Source organism: Manis javanica, chromosome 1 (assembly GCF_040802235.1).
Source record: "Manis javanica isolate MJ-LG chromosome 1, MJ_LKY, whole genome shotgun sequence".
Classification (NCBI taxonomy): domain Eukaryota; kingdom Metazoa; phylum Chordata; class Mammalia; order Pholidota; family Manidae; genus Manis; species Manis javanica.
The window spans coordinates 175,841,161-175,863,235 of NC_133156.1; the positions used below are offsets into that span (position 1 = coordinate 175,841,161).

At 39.4% G+C, this 22,075-nt stretch overlaps 1 protein-coding gene across 5 annotated transcripts in view; it reads right to left on the reverse strand.

Annotated features, from left to right (window-relative positions):
- CTNNA2 (catenin alpha 2) overlaps positions 1-21,680 on the reverse strand; it is a 1,115,489-nt gene extending 1,093,809 nt beyond the window's left edge. For 4 of the 5 annotated variants that reach the window (XM_073241862.1, XM_073241858.1, XM_073241861.1 and 1 more), the window contains exon 1: positions 21,465-21,680. The gene's annotated coding sequence lies outside the window, so the exon portion shown is untranslated. The remainder of the gene's footprint in view (positions 1-21,464) is intronic. The other variant, XM_073241865.1, reaches the window with a different exon arrangement.
- Positions 21,681-22,075: the final 395 nt, after the last annotated feature.

Consider the following 22,075-nt stretch of genomic DNA (forward strand, 5'->3'; position numbering starts at 1 on the left):
TTCCTCTCACCATGACTGCAAAATGCAGAAGAAAAAAAAAGACAAAAACACAGACACTGGAACCATAAAAAGGACAAAAGGATGAAGTGTGATATAAGTATGGCAAAGAGCATGGTGTGATAAGACGGCAGGAATGGTGCACAGGCAGGGAATTCTAAGACAAAAGATGGCAAAATTCCAGAAGAGCAGAAATCTGGAGGAAAGCATTGAGAAAAAAAATAGGCTTATAAATATTTGGAATAAGCAATTGCTAATTTCTAGAGATAGTAGATGTTTTATGACATGACAAATAGATGGATCAAGCAGGTCAACTCACTTGATTAAAAAGTTATTTCCTCACTTTACCAACAGAACTACTTTCAGTGGGATTTTAAAGCCCTCCACACCCACATAAAAAGGGCAGACACACTGTAGGAAAGAACAGTCAATTCAGCCAAAGACAAAGTGAGGTGAGCACCTTGAGAATCCCAGGCAGAGAACAAAGGCAAATAGGAGGAAAGAGCACAGGTGGAACCACCACTAACATCCATGGGGCCAATGTGAGTAGGAGGGATGGTCCAAGAGCAAATGTACGCACACACACACGCATGCATGTACACCCCTCCATACAGCTTCCAATTACTCAGAAATTTTGTTATAATTTTTTGTCCATACTGAACACTATTAGTCAAAAATGTTTGTCACAATTTTAGAATCTTTAAGTGGTACTACTGTATCAGTAATGTCTAAGTCTATCTGGATCTTACCATTTCACCATGAGGTTTTATATCAGCAAAGATGGCCTATTAAGGAATTTGACTGGATCTGTCCCCAAATTTCCTGGATAGTGACAAACCCTATAGTTTGCACTTTAATAGGCATGAATGGCTAAGCAGAATTAACAGAACACTGATCATGCTCTCACTTGATTAATCCCACCACTCAACTCCTGACAAATTAAACTACAAAAAAACTAGCTGCTCTAGAAAGCAAGGCTAATGATGTGAATTCAGCAAGTTTTCCTTTTGTATCTCTGACTTTTTGGCAACTTCTCTTCCCCCTCCAGCAGACACTGCTCAGGGCCCTATCACCCTGGGCCAGTCACCCCAGGCATGAAACTGTATTATCCACATCCCTTCTCCTCAAGAAAGGTGGGTACCACTTAGTGAATGTGATACAAGCCGAAATCAGGAGAAAACCTGAGAGCTGTTCACCTGCGTGTCCCTTGAGACATTCTAATAACATCACTGATATTTTATGGCAAGGCAGTTTGAATCATGATAACTGGGAGGGCATTTTCTCAACTCCTCAACAGAACTGACAATGTGCAGCCAGACAGGAGATGGGAAGATATAGAAAATGAGAATCTTAACTAACACACTGCCACTAAGTCTTTCTGGAAATACCTTTTCAAAGCCTTGTTTTTCCCTCTCCATATTTGTTCCATTTGTTGAAACTCAAATTCCACTAGTATTTACATCTGATAATAAATGATTGCTTATTTTAAAAATAAATATATAAGATTGTGTCTTTGTACAGTAAGGCCAAATCTAAGAAAAACATGAATTAGAAAGGTAAACAACTGTGAAATGCCCAGTTTTATGTTCTTTTTATCACAACTTTTTTCTGATTATAAAAACAGAATGTTCATTGAAAAAAAAAAAAGCTTACTGATTTTTTTTTTTCCTGAAAGAACTACTTGGGGCTTTTAATTTCATGATCTGTAAGAGTTTATTAACTGTGAAATAGATTAAGACTTTGTGCATGGTAAAAACTTGTTCATGAATAGTTTATTACCTTATTTTGTGCTTTTCTTATTTTTTTAATAAATGTGTTCATATATAATCTATCAGCCGTTTACTTTTTTAAAAAAGACAAAGACTTAAAAAAAAAAACAAATGAAGAAATGTTTCTCCAGAACTTGGTATTTTTCAAGAGGAGCCAGTATGACACAAAGGGAAAGCTACTTCACACATAACTGAAAAGTTATCATGAAGTCATGAACAATGTTCTAGTTGAGCAATTAGAGAAAATGAGCACAATATCAGCAACAGAAAAGAGTGGTGCTAGATGAGAAACACCATCACACTAGAACAAAGAAATCTGTGTTTAGGTGGTTATGAGCTAAGGGAAGCAAAAGTTACCTGTAAATCATTTTTTAAAATAAACCAGTGTTCATCTATACCAGCCTGTAGAAGAAAAACAACTGTTCAAAAGTTTCTATTTCCTATCAGTTAAATCGAATAGAGTATCTGTTACTACCGTGACAATGGAGAGAAACGGTATAGTCAAACACTCCAGGAAGCTATATAAACTGGTCCAAGAGCTATAGGGAACAATAGAGCCTTAATCACTACAGCCTGCAACTCATTATCTGTACTCTTAGGATTTTTATGATTTTTAATAGAAACTGGTGCTCTCAAAGGTGTTCATTTCTAAATTGTTTATGAATGAGAATCAGAAGTAATCTAAATGTTTAAGAATGCAATGAAACATATAGTCTTTAAATGAGAGTTATAAAGTGTATATAATTAGAAACCATTTATAAATTTTAGAAATAACACAAAACCATAAGCACACTAGTTACAAGGATAGTGAAAATGAACTAGTCTGAAAGGCAACACAGAAATGCAAATTACATATGCCACAACAGTGACAGGAGGGTTAAAAATTCTTTTTTGGAAAATACTCCTTGCCTATAATATTATTTGCAAAACAAAAATAGTAAAATATTTATAAATATTCCAGGTTAGCATTTCCTGTGGTGTCTTCTGCAGAATGTCACTTGTTACTATGGCACGATTGGGCAGGAGAGGGATGGTTGCTAAAGTTTTGGTTTTTTTTCCCCCAAGTGAATACAGGATATCTGGATGTATCATATTTAAATGCAGTTCAATTCTATTACATTGTTTGATTTTGGAGCTGTTTGTTTGTTTAATATCAGAAACTCAAACACTGTTAGACAAACAACATGATTTCCCAAATTTACATGTCTGCAGAACTTGCTTGGAATGAAGCATTGGTCAGGACTAGTATTCCACAGAAGACACATACATTGTGTTCTCTGGATACTCTGAAGCCATTACAAACATATGGCATTGCTAGGATCTTAATCAGTTTAGGGGTCACTTTTGTCACTAGCAATCTACATCATAATTACCAGATTGTGTATTCTTTCATATTCTCTGGCTGACAAAAATACAAAGATTATGATCTTAGGAAAATTACTAAGACTGCAATACAGTAACTAATGGAAACTCACTGACGGTTTCCTAATTCTCAAGGAATCATTGTCTCAACATGCTTTTAGATATTATAAAATTGATGTTTCCAAATACTCCCAAATTTACATGGTCTCCATCACTTCCAGTCTGTTAGTAAAACTGCAGTATTTCCGGAATCTCTCGCCTGGCTTTAGTGCCTCTCCATATCAAAAGCCATTCCTGAGGGATGGAGAGAAGTAGTTCATTCATCTCCACATCAGTGGGTAATTACCTGGATGACCAAGGGCTTATCTGAACCTGAGAGGTTGCGGGGAGGATTCACTTGCTTCTGCTGGAGCAGAAGAGAGACTGCCCCAGGACTTCTGTTTGTAAGCAGTAAACTGGTTTTACACTTTATTTCTCCCTTTGACTGATTTAGGTTTCAGGTAGGTATTTTGCCCAAGGATTTCCTCTCCCCAGAGTTACGCTGTCTTAAAAGGGTAAATATATTTAAATAGAGTAAGTTTAACAGTAAGTTCAGTAAATTACAAACATACCTCAGAGATGCTGCAGGGACAGTTCCAGACCACTGTAATAAAGCTAACATCATAATTCAGCGAATCAAATGAATTTTTTGGTTTCCCAGTGCATATAAAAGTTATGTTACACTATAGCATAGTCTATCAAGTGTGCAATAACATTATGAATAAAAGAAAACAATGCACATACTTTCATTTAAAAATAGCCTTACTGATAAAAAGTCTAAACATTACCTGAGCTTTCAGCAAGTTGTAATCCTTTTGCTGGCAGAGGGTCCTGCCTAGATGCTGTCGGCTGCTGACTGATCAGGGTGGTGGCTGCTGAAGGTTGGAGTGGCTGTAGCACTTTCTTAAAGTATAAGACAACGTTAAAGTTTGCCACATCAATGGGATCTTTCATGAATGATTTCTCTGTTAGCATGATGATGTTTGATAGCATTTTACCCATGGTAGAACTTCTTCCAAAATTGGAGTCAGTCCTTTCAAACCCTGCCACTGCTGTATCAACTAACTTTATGTAGTATTCTAAATCTTTTCTTGTCATTTCAGTTGTCTTCCCAGCATCTTCTCCATTAGTAGATCCCATATCAAGAATTTTATTTGCTCTTCCATAAGAACCAACTCATCACCCATTCAAGTTTTATCATGAGATTGCAACAATTCAGTCACATATATCGGATTTACTTCTAATTCTAGTTCTCTTGCTATTTCTACCACACCTGAAGTTAATTCCTCCACTGAAGTCAAGTTCTTTCAAGTCACCCATGAAAGTTGGAATTAAGTTCTTCCAAACTTCCAATAAAGTTGATATTCTGACCTCCTCCCATGAATCACAAATGTTATGAATGGCATCTAGAGTGGGAATCCTTTTCAGAAGTTTTCAAATTTACTTTGCCCAAATCCATCAGAAGCACTATCTATGGCAAGTACAGCCTCACAAATGTATTTCTTAAATAAGACTTCAAAGTTGAAATAACTACTTGATCCTTGGGCAGCAGAATGGATCTTGTGTTAGAGGCACGAAGATAACATTGATCTCACTGTACCTCTCCATCAGAGCTCTTGGGTGACCAGGTGCATTGTCAATGAGCAGTAAGATTTTGAAAGGAATCTTCTTTTGTGAGCAGTAGGTCTCAACAGTGGGCTTAAAATATTCAGGAAACCATGTTGTAAACAGATGTGCTGTCATCCAGACTTTGTGCTCCATTTATAGAATGTAGAGAGAGTTATTATGCTAATTACTTTGGATAATTCCTAAGGGCCCTAGGATTTTCAGCACTGTAGATGAGCACTACCTTCAGCTTAAAGTCACCAGCTGCATTAGCCCCTAACAAGAGAATTAGCTGTCCTTTGAAGAAAGGCATTGACTTCTCCTTTCTAGCTAGGAAAATCCTAGAAGCTATCTTCCAATAGAAGGCTGTTTCTCCTACATTGAGAACCTGTTGTTTAGTGCAGCCACCTTCATGAATGATCTCAGCCAGAGCTTCTAGATAACTTGCTAAAGCTTCTTTGCAGCGCTTGCTGCTTCACCTTGGTCTTTGATTGTAATGAAGGTGGCTTCTTTCCTTAAGCCTCATGAGCCAGTTTCCACTAGTTTTAAAATTTCCTTCATAAAATGGAAGGGAATAAGGGTCTTGCTCTGGATGAGGTTGTAGCTTAAGGAAATGTTGTGGCTGGTTTGATCTTCTACCCAGACAGTCTCCATATCAGCAATAAGGCTGTTTTGCCTTCTTATCACGCATGTGTTCACTGGAGTAGCACTTTCAATTTCCATCAATAACTTTTCCTTTGCGTCCACAACTTGGTTAACTGTTCAGCACAAAAGGCCTCACTTTCAGCCTGTCTCAGCTTTCAACACGCCTTCCTCGCTAAGCTTAATCATTTCCATCTCTTAATTTCAAGTAAGAGATGACTGACTCTTCCTTCCATATGAACACTTAGAGGCCATCATAGGATTATTAACTGACCTACTTTCAACATTGTTGTGTCTCAGGGAAGAGGGAGGCACGAGGAGAGGGAGAGAGATGGAGAATAGGCTGGTCGGTGGAGCAGACAGAACACACACAACACTTATTAAGTTTACCATCTTGTATAGGCATGGTTCATGGCACCACAAAACAATTACAACAGTAAAATCAAAGATCCCTGACCACAGATCACCATAACAAATATAAGAACAATGAAAAAGTGTAAAATATTGTGAGAATTACCAAAATGTGCATAGAGACACAAAGTGAGCAAATACTATTGGAAAAACAGTGTTGACAGATTTGCTCAACACAGGGTTGCCACAAAACTTCAATTAAAAAAAAGCAATATATGAAAAGTGCAATAAAGTGAAATGCAATAACATGAGGCATGCCTATATTCCTATATTTACTAAACATATACTAAATAATGTGACACACACTGAAAGTGATACTTAGATAAATAAACCTTACCCAGAATTTAAAGATATGCGCATTCAAGTGTATAGACTGTGTATGGGGGACAGAGCCAGAGTAACAAATACACCAATAACTCTAGGATAAGGTACATTATTGGGGCACAAAGACAAGGATGTAGAAGTTAGGAGAGTGAGATGGGATCATTTTAGGGACTCAGATACAGGTTCATCAAGGAGAGAGGACGGACTTAAAGGACAGGCAGAGTATCTCCTCAGGAGACAGGAGAAAATGAACCCCCACTGCCTAGGAGAGATAAGAAGGGTATATTGGGAGAGCTACATTTCTAGTTGCCAAGGCAAAGGGTTCATACAAAGTAGCGTGACAATACATTTTTGAAATACGAACTTCAGTTTGTAACACGGGAGCTCTGAGTGGCAGACTCAGGCATTTGGATTTAGTTTGGTAGCCACAGAAGCACACCAAATGATTTTCAGCAAGGAAAATTAGAACTATGAAAAACTAATCTGATGCAGGTGTGTGTAAGATTAGGGCATGTGACACTGAAGAAATGACACTCAGGAAAAAAGCCGGAGAGGGAGGAAAGGGGTAGGGGAAGAAGAGAGGGAGGGAGAGAAAGACAGAGCAGATACGACAGGAGGAGAGCACAGAATTAAGTTAAGCAGCAGCCTGGAGGTTTTTGGAGAACACAAAAATCTGTCACCAGAAACGAGAAAGAGAATAGAGTTTAGAAAATTCATATGTCAAGAATAGTCAATGATAGTGAAAAAAATCAATTACTTAACCAAAGGTATATAGTCAAGAAGAAAATTTTTAAAGTATTGAAGTATATTCAATACATCCATCTAGAATCATGTTTAAATTTTAATTCTATCACAGTAATACCATTTCAAAACAACACAACCATTAACAGACATTTTGGACAAAGGCTAGAAAGAAGTAGGACAAGGTATCATTCTTTCTCACTCTCCTAAATTCACTGAGGTCAAAAAGCTCCAAAAAGCTTATTCAAGCATCTCATAAAGTCACTCCCTTAATCCTTATGGCAGAATTACTCCCTAGCATTTGCACCCATCTCTGTGATTTTATTTCCCGAGATGAAGGAGGTTGAGAAGGTAACATCTGCTTGCCCATTAACCCTCTCCACTTCAAAAGACATGGAACAGAAATTGGTTAGTTCAGCATCTTTAGGCACACTGTGATGTGGTAGTAGAATTCTTTACATTGGCAAAATCATTTACCAAATTCAGTGTATGTGGCAGGTTACAGAAAAGCCCTTTAGGTCTTTTCAATGCCATCATTAATTTGGGAGGTTAACACTTACAGTATTTACTAATATGATTTTAGCAACTCAAGTACCATTTTTAGCAATCTGGCAACACCCCTGTGTGCACATTATGTGTCAGTACTTAACACACCTTGCCTGTTTTGGTCGTTAGGCTAATGTGCTTGGACACCCTGTTGTGTATTATTGCAGGCATAAACAAGTGTGCAAGGAGACTGTTCCTGTTGCTATGGAAATATCATTTAATTTTCTAATTAGTAGGTATATAAATGCAAAACCATAACATGAGATTATTTCCCAAGTTTGGCAACCAAGCCTATAGTTCATGTCTGAGGACACACTCCTCATGTTTTCAACATTTCCGATCAAAGCAGAAATTAAGAACTTAACCTGTCCCACATTTTAATGCTTATAAACTGATTTGTTGTACACAAGAGAAGTGAAAGAATGGAACAAGGAATATATATATGTAAGTCATTATTCTTCTCCAGAAGCAAAATAAATGAAAATATCCATTTACTAACAAATTAAAACAGGTTGTGGCATTAACCTTACAAAAGGATTTCTTTAAGTCAAAACTTCCTTAATGGTTATAATTTATAAAAGGTGATTATAATTACAAAACTGGACTTTAGCAATCCATCTGTTATACAAAGCAAGGTATAAGTGAAATCCTTTTTCCTCCCCTCCACCAAGTTTTGTCTAATTTGGGCTTTGCATTAAGTTGGAAATAATAGAAATTATAAAAAGAAACACAAAATTTTTTAAAGTGGTGAAATTATAAACCTCACTGCTTTCTACATACTTTAGGACAGGATGTTTCCCAGTCCACAAGTTGCTCCACTTAAAACAAAGCAAAGTAAACTAAATCTTCCCTTTATGCTCCGCCCTTCTTGCCTTCCAATTTTCAACTCTGCCAAACAACTTTGGAAACTTTAAACTTATAGCTTTTTCTCTCCCTGGTCAACTCTCGATGTAATACTACTTTGGATTTTTGAACTGACCACTTGCCTGAAGCTACCTCGGCAAAAATCAACATGGGATCCACTACTTATTTAACAAGTCCAGTGGCCTCTAGTCTTTGCCCTCTCTGATCTCTGAACCACATCTGGTGGTTGCCTTCCCCTCATCATCTGATCACCTTCCACACTGGACAGAGGAAACTCTTTTGTCTCACCTTATAAAATGCACATACTTCACACCCCAAAATTATAATTATCAGTCTACCCTGTAAAAAATACACTAGTACATGTGGACAAGAAACCTGCACACAAGGATGTCTGCCACAGCATTGCTTGAAATAGCAAAATAGCAGGAACAAAGCAAATATCAATAAAAACATAAGAATTAAATAAACCATGGCACAACCACACTTTATAATAGGCCTCAGTTAAAAAACAAAGATGTATATACTCATGTTACCAGCTAGGCTATACATGAGGTGAAAATGAGGTACAGAACATCATGTTTTCATTTAAGTAAATAGAAAAAAAAATCTTAGATACCCTGACCACCTACATCTCTGAGGCACTCTCCTGGGCCCCAAAGTCAATCTCCTGACTATGACACAGTCCATATTTGAAGACAGATCAGTACAAACATTTTATCTCTGTAGATAGCTAAAGAGTGGAAACTTAAATTCCAATCAATGTGATGTTACATAGAAATTAATGTGATGGAGGAATTTTTATTACCCTGGGAAATGTTCAGATATGTTTAGTTAAAATAATAGGACACAACTTTACATAGATCTATGACCTCAGCTATGCTTTAAGAAGACCTCTCCACGATAAACTCAGATACACTTACAGGGGAAAAATAACCTAGACATTCATTCACTAAATGTTCGCTGGAAGTTAGACTGCAGTAATTTTTATTTTCAATTTTTTTTTCTGGTTATTTTCTAGATGTTCTGTATAGGGCATGTATTGTTGCAAATGTAAAATGAAATGTGATCTTTTTGAAACAATGTATCTTCTGTTACTGGACTCATGAGATACCTTGTTAATACCAAAATATTTCTCTATTCCCAATCCTTCCCACTTTTCAGAGGCCTGAGCAGTTACCAGCGTCCCAGCTTCAGGCCTCCTGGATGTGACTTCTCCTCTCCCACTGCTATGCTCACTGATCCCATGTTCCTGCTGGCTCAGCCCTGTCCCAGTTCTCAGACCAAGGCAGGTCTGAAATAAAAAGTACTAATACAAGGTCATCCCCTCCCCATCTCTTCCTTCCCCACCCCCTACCACAACTTGAGCAATGTTTCTGAATCTGCGCATTTTTGACCCATGCCACTGTGGAGCCAATACCACCCTGCACTACACGCTCGACCAATAGTCTTTCTCGTAATTGAATGCTTTCACCCGTGCTAGACTATCAGCTCAAGAGGTCAAGTAATGTATCTTACTCATACATGGATCCAGGTCTACATCCTCCGAAACAGCACTTCAAATAACTTGTAAGAAAGTATTTCATCATGCCTGCTGTATTTGTGTAACCAGAAAGGTATAAGACTTGTTCAGAGATAGAATGTATTCAGAGACCTCATTCAATCAGCTAGCATTTACCAAGGAACTAATGTGGGAATATTAGAAAAAAAGGAAAGTATGGCTCCTATCCTTGACAGAATCTAAAGTGGTTGAGATCACCTGAAAAAAAAAAAAGGAGAATAATTACTGTTTTAGCTTCTGCCTTAACAAGTGAAACATGAAAATCTTCTTGCCTGAGGTCCTCATTTCACAGATGGGCAAACTGCAATCGAGTTTGCCTGCCTGGATTCCAGACTACTGCCAGTGCTGCCTTTTGCCTCCTGTCCCAACTCCATGGGCCAAAATTGCCAGGCTCTGCTTGTCACTGTCTGTATGCTTGCCAACTTTGAATTATACCCTTGGATCTGGACTCCCTGACCCTCAGTTCATGCTGTGGACTGGGATCTGAATTTCTTCCTGCCTCTTTTCCTAGGGTACCCTCTGGCATCTGTTTTTGCACACATTCCCACAATAACAAACTGTGGCTACAATCCTAGCTTTCTGCTTCAACCTCCTTCCCACAAGGGAACATCGTGACAGGCCTTTGAATCAAATTGTAACCAACACGTGCTGCGTGCCACTACCACGCTGTTGGCTGAGGATGGAGTCTAGACACAGAGGGGGCAAAGCCAAGAGAAGGCAGGGAGGAGAAGTAAGCCTAGGTCTGACACAGTCACGTATCTAGATTTCTTGCCAAAGTCTTTTTGAACGTATTCACTTTCCTCTGCTACCAGGTTACATAGAGTGAACAGCACATATCCAAAAAGATTTATCAGCCGCTTTGTTTTCTATTTCAAAAGAATAACTTTAAAATGGGAATTTGATGAATATCCGGGCTGCTTTTAGTTGAAGCTATTAGAAGTAAAGCTGCTATTAATTTTCATGTACCAGTCTTTGTACATGAAAAGCCTTGGTTCATTTCTCCTGGGAGTGGAATTTCTGGGTTGTATGGTCAAAGTTCTTATAACATGAAGAGAAACTGCCAGTGTCCCAAAGTGTTACATTCCCACCAGCAATGGTTACGTCACATCCTCTCCAAAGCTAGTCTTGTCAGTTTTTAAATTTAGCCATTCTGGTGTTTATACAGTGGTATCACATTATGGTCCTTAAATTTCATTATCTGGGTAAATACTGGCTATAAATACATTTTCACGTGCTCACTGACCATTTGTATTTCTTTGTGAAAAATTCTTCAGATATTTTGTTCACTTTTTTTTTAGTTGAATTGACTTGAGATGCAAGAAATTAGATTAGTCCTTTATCAGATGCAAATACATATATAAAGAGAGAGTGAAAGAGGGAGATCCTAGACCTAGCAAAGCTTGTGTCTTTTGAAGAGAATTTTTCTTTAATTTTGATAAGGCATAGTTTATCTTTTTCTTTTAATTTTAGGACTAGTGCTTTTTGGGTCATATTTAATACATCCTTGCCAAACTCCAAAACCACAAAGATTTTCTATTTTTCTTCTAGAAATTTATGTATTCAAAATCACAGACAAATCTCTAAAACATTACACTCAATGAAAGACACAAAAAGGAGTACCTAGTCCATAACTCAATCTATATCCATTTCTAGAAGAGGAAAAACTAATCTAAAGAGATGGAAAGCAGACCAAACAGAAGGGGATTCTCTGGGCATTGGAAATATTCTATATCTTGATGCACTGGTTGATTATATGGGTATATCTGTCAACACACAAACATACTCAAAGTGGATACACTTTATTATTCATGAAACATACCTCAACAAATTTGATTATAAAAATATTTAATGGTATTTGGGACTGGACTAGTAGAAATACTGGCAACCACATAGTCTTATGAGATAAGATTTAGGGAGTAATCAAGGTTTTGCTGTGCCTGTGGCAAAAATATTAACCTCAGCATATATGTAACTTCTTAAATAAATATTATCTTATTCTAAATGCAAAAATGCCATTTGGTCTTTCAAAGACAGCAGCATTACTCAAACAAGCCAACTGTACACAGAGCTAGTCTTTACATGGAGGTAGCAACTGACTTATACTGCCAGTCCAGGAAAGGGTTTTTTAAAAACAGAGGGAAGGATGGAGAAGTAAGGAGAGGAAAAATGCTCTTTGGTTCTCCCCTGGCCCAGATGTTCTGTGCAGCTCAATGTGCTTCACCTTTCTTGGGGAAGGGAAGCATGTGCTACTGAAGGTGAAGGTTTTTCTCATGTAGCAGCAGTTTATGTTTCAAAAGAGAGGGAAAAAAGAAGACACAGTGAAAAATAATTCATTACGCCTTGAAGTTTTAAGGGAAACTCACATGTAGAAATATAGAATTTTATAGTTAGAAGATACCCTGTATATAATCTAGTCCAATTCACTTAAAGTACAGACTAAATAAATAAGCCTTGGAGAGTCTGAGGCTTGTTTAGTCATGTAAATAGTCAGCTGGTTAAAAACCTGCAAGAAGAGCCCAGGTTTCCAGATTTCTGATTCAGGGCTTTTCTAAAATTACAATCTCTAGCCCAATGCTCTGCACAGGGCAGGTATTTTTTTTTAAATAACTGTGGAATGAATTCATGCTAGGTAATATGATAAAAAATACATAGAAAGCATAAGTGAATAGAGTGATAAATTTAGATGGAGACTTCTTTTTTCCCCAGTGAGTTCTGTATATACTTCTTAATGCCATTTCTGAGTATTAGAGGCAGAAAATCATACTTAGTGGAATTACTTTGGCAGGTATCACTGCCTAAAGAAAGAGAATGAAGACAGGTGGTAAACTATCAAGAACTGTCAGGTACCCTTTCCCAGAACTATATGAGGACAATTAGCTCTTTCTGAGATAGTTAAGGGTTATTTCTACCTCCTTTTTGAAAGATGAATTAATGATATTTAGGAACTGCTTAAGCCTGTGAATTTAAGATAAACTTGGAAGACTGACTTCTCACCAAACCCTCATCTAATCACAATTAAAATCAGATGGGAAAATCACATCCTTTGGTAATTTATAGATAGAGTCTTTGTGCTCCCTGATTAAGCTGTGGGAGAAATGACATATCTCCATCAAGAGCTCCTGACTTTCGTTGTGAAACATCAAGGCACCCAGGCAGAGAAAGACAAATACCATATGATTCCACTTATTTATGGAACATAATAACAAAGCAAACAGAAGGAACAAAACAGCAGTAGACTCATAGGCACTGAGAAGTGACCAGCGGCTACCAAGGGGGAGGGGGAGGAGGATAAAGGGGCACAATAATTTACAACAGAAGTTGGTCATGGGGACAGTAGTACAGCATGGAGAATATAGCTCAATGATTCTGTAACATCTTTCTACACTGACAGATAGTAACCGCACTAGAGGGGGTGATTTAATAACATGTAACAGTTAAACTACTGTGTTACACACTTGAAACCAACATAAGACTATATATCAATGATACTTCAATTAAAAAAAAAAATCAAGGCACCGTAAAAAAAATCTTGGACTTACTGAAGATACGTAATGAACAACATAAACTCAATTTACACAACATGAATGTATCAAAAGTGTCCTATTAATTTATTATTATGGTCTATAGCCCTTAGAATCTTATAAAATTAAATTACTTATTTTACCAAAATTCCAATGGAATGTCCATTCATTTACTGCAGGAGCAATGGAGCAAGTTAGAATATTGCTTGATTTGAAAGTGGATACCAGTCAGCCAGCTCACAGAACAGTTACATTTCTTGGCTCCCCCAAAAAACAGCAAGCAAACAAAATAGCAAGATACTGAAAAACAGCAAGATACCAAAAAAACAACATCTAATTTTACATATATATTTTTCATCCATGATCTAGTTTTAAAGACTGTTAACTGAATGTGTTTACATATATGTATGCATCTATATGTATATATATATGTGATTTAAAACAACTAAAACATAGATTATATCATCACAACAGCAAAATATAGAAAACCCCTAATTGAGCAGGTGCTTATAAATCACTCAGCTCAATAGATGGAAAAAAAAACTAATTCATTTTGTCTCACTCTTACTCTGTCTCTCTGTTTGGTCACCACCTTAACTTATGGGCAACACAAAGTTAACAAACTGCTTATTTCACTCCTATTAATACACATTAACATCTGAAAAATCAAAGTCTGCGAGTTGTGCACACAGATAGACCCTATAAATAAAAAAGAAATGAAATTAAGTTTATAAAGTGAGACTGTCACTTTGTATCTTTATAATGTGCTACAAGTACTAATCTCAGAGAACTGTAGAATGGAGAATATTTGTGGTTGAGTTAGAATTAATCTCCAAGGAAAAATTCACTTACAATGAAAATAAAAATGTCTAAAAGTAAAGTCTGTCAAAAATCACTAGTGCTTTAATATGGAGGTTACTGTAAGTGATACATTTGAAAATGTTTTATTTAGATCTGCTGAATCTTTAAAACATCAGAATACTGTTAAATATTAAAATAATGAAAATGTTAAGGTCTACAGTCTGTTAGCTTTTGGAAATACATTCATCTTTATAACCACATACATAAGACACTATTCATGAGACCAGTTTTGTGTGTCATAACCACAAAAAATAAGCATAGGAAGAACATTTTACTAATTTGGAGAAAGCAATGAAATTCTGTCTATTAAAAATAGATAAAACCTCAGCACTATAAATACTGACACTTGAAAATTGCAGGTAAAAATTTCCAGAAATCCTTTTTCTGATAACATAACGCAATTCACATCACTTATGCTGTTGGATAAATATTTCATATATATACACACACATATATGTATGTATGTGTGTGTATGTATATGTATATGTATATGTATGTATTAAAACAGTTAACAAACACCAATCAAAAATAAAGGTGTATGAACAAATGTAGCCAGCAAGCAATTATCACCCCACCCTGAGCAGATATTTAACTTTCTTGGTGCACAGTCCCAGGCAGACCTTCTGTCATCATACCTTAATATTCCAGTAAAACACTTAAAAGGGCATAATCCATTGGAATCATTAATAATCTTGAATCCCAAAAAGAAGAAGAGGTGGGTGGGGTGAGACTGTGGTAGTTAGGAAAAGTCAACAATTAAGTAAAAATAAAGTTCCTGGAAATACAATTATCCTAACAATTACTGATTTCATATATGTCAAAATAAAATAATGCTGATTAAATACTCTCCAAGGTACAGTCCTGGGATATTTGTGGGTTAAGGCAAAACAAAAAAGAGTTGTAATAATCGTAAAACTAAACGTTGTTTAGAAAGGTCAAGTTTTCTTTCTGCCTTCAAGTTGAAAGAAAAGCAATACAAAGAGTACTTTGGGTCCTCACTATGCCAGACCTTGGAGTTTGTGTCTTGGGACAGGGTGTTGGGTGAGACATGTTGAAACAAGTTCCATGGGTAGCTAACACATTCTGCATTACAATGAATCCCACACTACAATGAGTTGTCTTATTCCAAATGATAGTGTAATTATTCCAAGTGTGTGTTAATACCTCTAAACACACTCGCCAGTATGTCAAGTATTCTAGTAAATACTCTTCCCAAACACACAGGGCTTCTTCTCCTTTTGCACTTGCTCCATCTGTGGTTCCCACCCAGCATGAAATCCTTCCCAGGGGGAGGAGCCAAGATGGTGGCATTAGTAGGACAGCGGAAATCTCTTTTCAAAACCATACATACTTTTGAAAATACAAAAAATACAACAATTCCTAAAAGAGAGACCAGAAGATACAGTACAACAGCCAGGCTACATCTACATCTGCAAGAACTCTGCACCTCACAAAGGGGGTAAGATACAAGCCACAGCCCGGCAGGACCCGAGTGCTCCCCCAACCCCAGCTCCCCAGCAGGAGGAAAGGAATCAGAGCGGGGAGGGAGTGGGAGCCCAGGACTGCTAAATATCCAGCCCTAGTCATCCACACCAGAAGCACAGACACACAGTGCATGGTGTGCTGGATATTAGGGAAACAGAACAGTAAAATCTGTGAGTGGGTTCCCGCAGCGAGCACCCCTGGGACAAAAGAAAAGCGAGTGCTTTTTGAAAGCCTTAAAGGGACAGGGGCCTCACAGCTGGACAGAAGCGTCCCGGCACACTCAGCCCAGCAGCTGTGAATCCCAGGGAACTCTGGGCACCCTAACCCCCTGGGAGGCAGTGCAGCTCTGATGCCCCTCACAGTGATAAACAACCTCCCATCCATTCCCCCTTCGGTGGCCCCACCATAGCAGGGGAGCAGCCTGAGAGCAGCTGTACCCACAGCAACCACCCAGAGCCTCCTCTGCAGCCACCCAGGCCAGACTCAGAGGCCCCATAGGCACACAGCTGCCCAGCACAAGCCACTAGGGGTCAACGTTCTCACAGGAGAGGAAGGCGACCAGCAAGCAATAAGGGACTTTGTTCTCCCAGCTGACACACGCACCAACTGCCCACAACTACCTCTATCACCATGAAAAGGCAGAATAATTTGATCCAGACAAGAATAAAACAGACAACCCTTGAGAAGGAGCTTGGGGAGATAGATTTAACCAATCTTCCTGAAAAAGAATTAAAAATAAAGGTTATAACCACGCTGATGGAGCTGCAGAGAAATATGCAAGAGCTAACAGATAAAGTTAGGAGGGAGAATACAGAAATAAAACAATCTCTGGGAGGACTTAAGAGCAGACTGGATGAGGTGCAAGAGGCCGTTAATGGAATAGAAATCAGAGAACAGGAACACAGAGAAGCTGTGGCAGAGAGAGATATAAGGATTTCTAGGAATGAAAGAATATTAAGAGAAGTGTGTGACCAATCCAGATGGAACAATATCCACATTATAGGGGTACCAGAAGAAGAAGAGAGAGAAAAAGTGTATTTGAAGAAATAATTGCTGAAAACTTCCCCAAACTGGGGAAGGAAATAGTCTCTCAGACCACGGAAGCCCACAGAACTTCCAACAGAAGGGACCCAAGGAGGACAACACTAAGACACATAATAATTAAAATGGCAAAGATCAAGGACAAGGACAGAGTATTAAAGGTAGCCAGAGAGAGAAAAAAGGTCACCTACAAAGAAAAACCCATCAGGCTATCATCAGACTTCTAAACAGAAACCTTAGAGGCCAGAAGAGAATGGCATGATATATTTAATGCAAGGAAACAGAAGGGCCTTGAACCAAGGATACTGTATCCAGCACTATTATCATTTAAATACAAAGGAGGGATTAAACAATTCCCAGACAAGCAAAAGTTAAGGGAATTTGCCTCCCACAAACCACCTCTACAGGGTATTTTAGAGGGACTGCTCTAGATGGAAGCACTCCTAAGGCTAAATAGATGTCACCAGAGAAAATAAAATCACAGCAAAGAAAGCAGACCAACCAAAACTAACTAAAGGCAAAAAATAAAATCAACTACTCACAAAAGCAGTCAAACGTAACACAAAAGAGCACAAAATAAACACCTAACATATAAAGAATGGAGGAGGAGGAATAAGAAGAGAGAGAAATAAAGAATCATCAGACTGTGTTTACAATAATAGCTCAATAAGCGAGTTAAGTTAGATAGACAGTAAAGAAGCTAACCATGAACCTTTGGTAACCATGAATGTAAAGCCTGCAATGGCAGTAAGTACATATCTTTCAATAATCACCCTAAATATAAATGGTCTGAATGCACAAATCAAAAGACACAGAGTAATAGAATGGATAAAAAAGCAAGACCCATATACATGCTGCTTACAAGAGACGCACCTCAAACCCAAAGACATACACAGACTAAAAGTCAAGGGATGGAAAAAGATATTTCATGCAAACAACAGGGAGAAAAAAGCAGGTGTTGCAGTACTAGTGTCAGACAAAATAGACTTCAAAACAAAGAAAGTAACAAGAGATAAAGAAGGACATTACATAATGATAAAGGGCTCAGTCCAACAAGAGGATATAACCATTATAAATATATATGCACCCAATACAGGAGCACCAACATATGTGAAACAAATACTAACAGAATTAAAGGAGGAAACAGAATGCAATGCATTCATTTGAGGAGGCTTCAACACACAACTCACTCCAAAGGACAGATCCACGACAAAAATAAGTAAGGACACAGAGGCATTGAACAACACACTAGAACAGATGGACCTAATAGACATCTACAGAACTCTACACCCAAAAGCAGCAGGATACACATTCTTCTCAAGTGCACATGGAACATTCTCCAGGATAGACCACATACTAGGCAACAAAAAGAGCCTCAGTTAATTCAAAAAGATTGAAATTCTACCAACCAACTTCTCGGACCACAAAGGGATAAAACTAGAAATAAATTATACAAAGAAATCCTTCCCAGGAGTCTCTGTCCAATTTCCAGGACTACCCCTAAATATAATCTTTCCCTGGCTATGTAAGCATCTGTACTCTTCAGAGTTCCCCTAACACTTAACTTACTCTTCATTTATTTCCAGTATATAATCATATACTGTCTTGGGTTGTTTTAAAACCATTTTTTCCTAATTACAGTAAGGCTACCATGCATACTTTGCTTGTACAAGTACTGTGCTTAAGACATTTACCCCTTAAAGCGATCCCATGAATCAGAGTCTACCATAATTCCCAATCTGAAGATGAGGAAAATGACTGAATAGTACACAAGGGCACAGCAGTACTACTTAAGTAGTGTGCACTCCAATCTAAAGCTCTCTGCAAAGATCTTGTTCTTTGCCATTGTGAAATATGACCTCTTGAAAATGCCTGTTGTCCTCAACAAGACTGTAAGCTAAGGTCAAAGAGTGTCATTTACTTCTTTCCAATACCTCATTTCACTTAGCAGAGGGTTGGGCAGGTTTTAAGAACTCTGAGGCACAGAGACTGTACCCAAAATATTTCCTACAGTCTCCATAAGATGTTCTGTTGGATCTTAATGTGTACCATATACTGTTAAAAGTCCACTAAGCACAGAAGCTTCTAGAAATGAACTTCTTCAGAGGAAGTCTATCTTTATCTGTAAATGGATTATGGTCAGAGTAGTCGGTTGGGTTCTTTTTAAGATACTAGTTCCTCTTCCATTTCATATTTTATTAATTTTACTTGTAACTCTCAAAATCTTGCTACAAAGAAATGTTACTTATTTTCTATTAATTAATAACCTTGTATATTGTTTTCATTAAGAGGAGGAGTGTTTACAAAGGAGACAAGCGAAAGGTACCTTAGGAAGCACAGTATTAAAAACAGGAGGCATGAACCCATATTACTGTGTAGCAAAACTGCAATAAGGAAACAGCAGGGCTGTGGAGGGCCTGTCTCCTCCCCACAGCCTCAAAGCAGCAGAGATATTGAAAGCAGAAGTCATTTGTAAGTAAATAAAAAAATAAAACTCATTATATTCATCTATGATTACTTCCAAAGTCTTTTACTAGCTTCATAGCATTCCAGGAAAAGGAACAACGGCAGAAACACCCCTGTCCACAGTTGTGCTTATTACCAAGTAATGTACCCATTCAGGTACACACAGAGTTGACTGCAATTCTGCATTAGAATGTTGGAAAAACTGATAATTCAACCAGGCTTTCAGCACATAGCTGTGGGTCAGCCAAATCATTAACGGAGTTCCATTCCTACCTCGGGAAGCTGGGGCAGGGGGAAGGTCCATCATTCCTAATATCACACTTCCTAAAAACCAATTCAGATGATTAACCATACCAGCTCTTCATCAAAATCAGCACTCAATCATTTTGGAAGGTAATTCTCTTCATCTCAATCCCTGTTTTACATTCCCATAAAATACAAAAGTGCACATTGTTCTACTGGCATATAATAATTTCAATGAAAAGATTTTAAAAAATCAATAATTTTCTCCACAGCATAGTTTCTTACTGGCAGCTTCATTGAATCCACCATTAATTTCACTCCCTACCCACACACTCATTAAATATAAAACACAGCTATTCTACATATATTGAGGTTTTTGGTTTTTGTTGTTTTTTTTAAAAGGACAATATAGATAAGGTAAAATTTAGTCAAATACTCCCTTTCTGACTTATACTTTCTGTTGGAGCTTTCTGAAATGATGAATACACTAAACATTCTGGAACATGGCTGTCCCATCATGTATGAATAAACTTTTCAGCAGCAATGCTTACAAAAAAGAAGACTGCCAAATTACTATATATATAAAAATATATATAGGACTATGGACAAAGACAATAACAGGAGGGGTTAAAGTGGTGTAAGCTGAAGAGAGCAAAGTAAACATATCCTTTGGTGAAAACAGTGGTACAAAACCAGCCGGATGTTTAAATTGTTAATAATGGTCCTAGAGCGAATTCAACTTTTCCATAGGTGTAAACCACAAACAAACTCACACCGTATGTTTCTCTTCACACATCTCCACAATCACTGTAAGGTGGATGAGCAGTGGTTAGAGTATCCGTCAAGGGCTATAACACAGCTAATGCTGTCAAAATGGTATGTTTATAAGCCTGTGGAGCATAACCTCATTATCCAAAAACTTCTATCCATTGTCCTCCTTTAAAAGTTAAAACATAATAAACAAAAGTACATCTCTTCCACCCTTCTGCTCTCTGTATTCCCAAATCAGTCTACCTTGGTGCTTTGTACGCTTACCAAAGCATTCCACAAATAATGGCTGTAGTGCACATGCATTAAAGTTTGGAGAGTTTCTGCCTTTGAAGGAGATAGCGAACAGGACTAAGGACACACGGGTTCAATTCCAAGCCAAATATTAGGCGGGTGGTTTGAAAATACCAATTCAAAGAGGCCTAGGGAGAAAGGATACCGGCGTCCAGGGCCACCACCCTTCCTCTCCCCTCCCCTTTCCCTCTCTTGCTCTCTTCCTCTCTTCTCTTCTTTCCTTGTGGTCTTACAGAGACAAAGCAGGGAACGCTGGGTTTTAAATTAGTGAGACACACTGGGAATATGTAATTCCCAGGAGGAAAAAAGAAACTGCTAAAGGTGTGTGTGTGTGTGTGTGTGTGTGTGTGTGTGTGTGTGTGTGTGTGTGTGTGATGGGGGGGCTGTTGTTCCAACATGTGTAAGTGACAGCCCGCCCCACCCCCACCCTAACACCGCACAAATCCATGGACTCTCCCTCAAACCGCGTCTCTTAGCAGTTTCCAGTACTCTTTCTAACTTGACCCTTAATTCAAATAATTTAGGGACCTGCAGGGCATCCACTGTGCAAGAGTGTGTGTCTCAGTGTATGTACCCAATTTTGTAGAAGACCCTGAATCCGGACAGTTGTACCAGGCAAGGGATCTCCCACCAGGGAGAGGGGTGAAGAGGAAAGGGAGGCAGGGCTGCGCTCTCGAGCGAGGGGCTGAAAGGCAGACAGGGAAGAAAGAAAGGGTGGGAAGGAAGTGGGGCTGGGAGAGAGGAAGAAAGGGATGAAAGAAAGGCTGGAAGGGAGAAAGGAGGGGTGAGGAGAGAGGGATGTTGGGAAGGATGAGGGCGGGAGGGCTGGGGAGCGGGAGGGAGGGGAGAATGGAGAGGATGGGAGGGAAGCAGGCGGGGAGGGAGGGAGGCAGGCTCGGACTGAGGATGCTCTTGCCCGGGACTCACCTCTGCGGGTCGGTGGGAGTTTCTCGCCGCCTCCTCTTTCTTGCCTGTTCCCAGCAGCTGCGGGGTGATCCGAAGGGGCCGGAGAGGCGGCGGCGGGGACGAGGGCGGCAGCTGCTGCAGCCGCCTCTGGCCGAGGTGCGGTATCTCCCGCTCCGCCCGCCAGCCCGGGTCTCCGCCTCACTCGCGGCTGGAAGCGAAGCCGCTCCCCCCCGCCCCCCGCCCCCCGCCCGCCCCGCGTCCTGCCCAGGCGCGAGCGGCAGCGGCCCGGATCGCCGCTAGGGGAGGCGGCCAGTGCGCAAGCGCGGCCGCCTGCTGGCTCGCTTGCGCGTGCCCGAGGCTCGGCAGGGTGAGAGGCTGCTCGAGGTCGGGGTTGCGGGCGCGCGCGGCCTGGGAGCGCCCAGCGGGCGGCGCGGGGCGGAGCCGGGGAGGAGAGGCCGGCTCTGCTGCAGGTGGGGGGAGGGGACGGCGATGGAGTGGCGCCGCCGGAGGGCGCAGGTGCTGTGTCCATGGCAACCGCGTTACCCTCCGGGCGGGGGACCCGGGCTGAGTCGCCAGGAGCTGGGTGCACCGGGGACCGAGACCCGGCGGGGAGAAGTCCTGCGGGGAGAAGG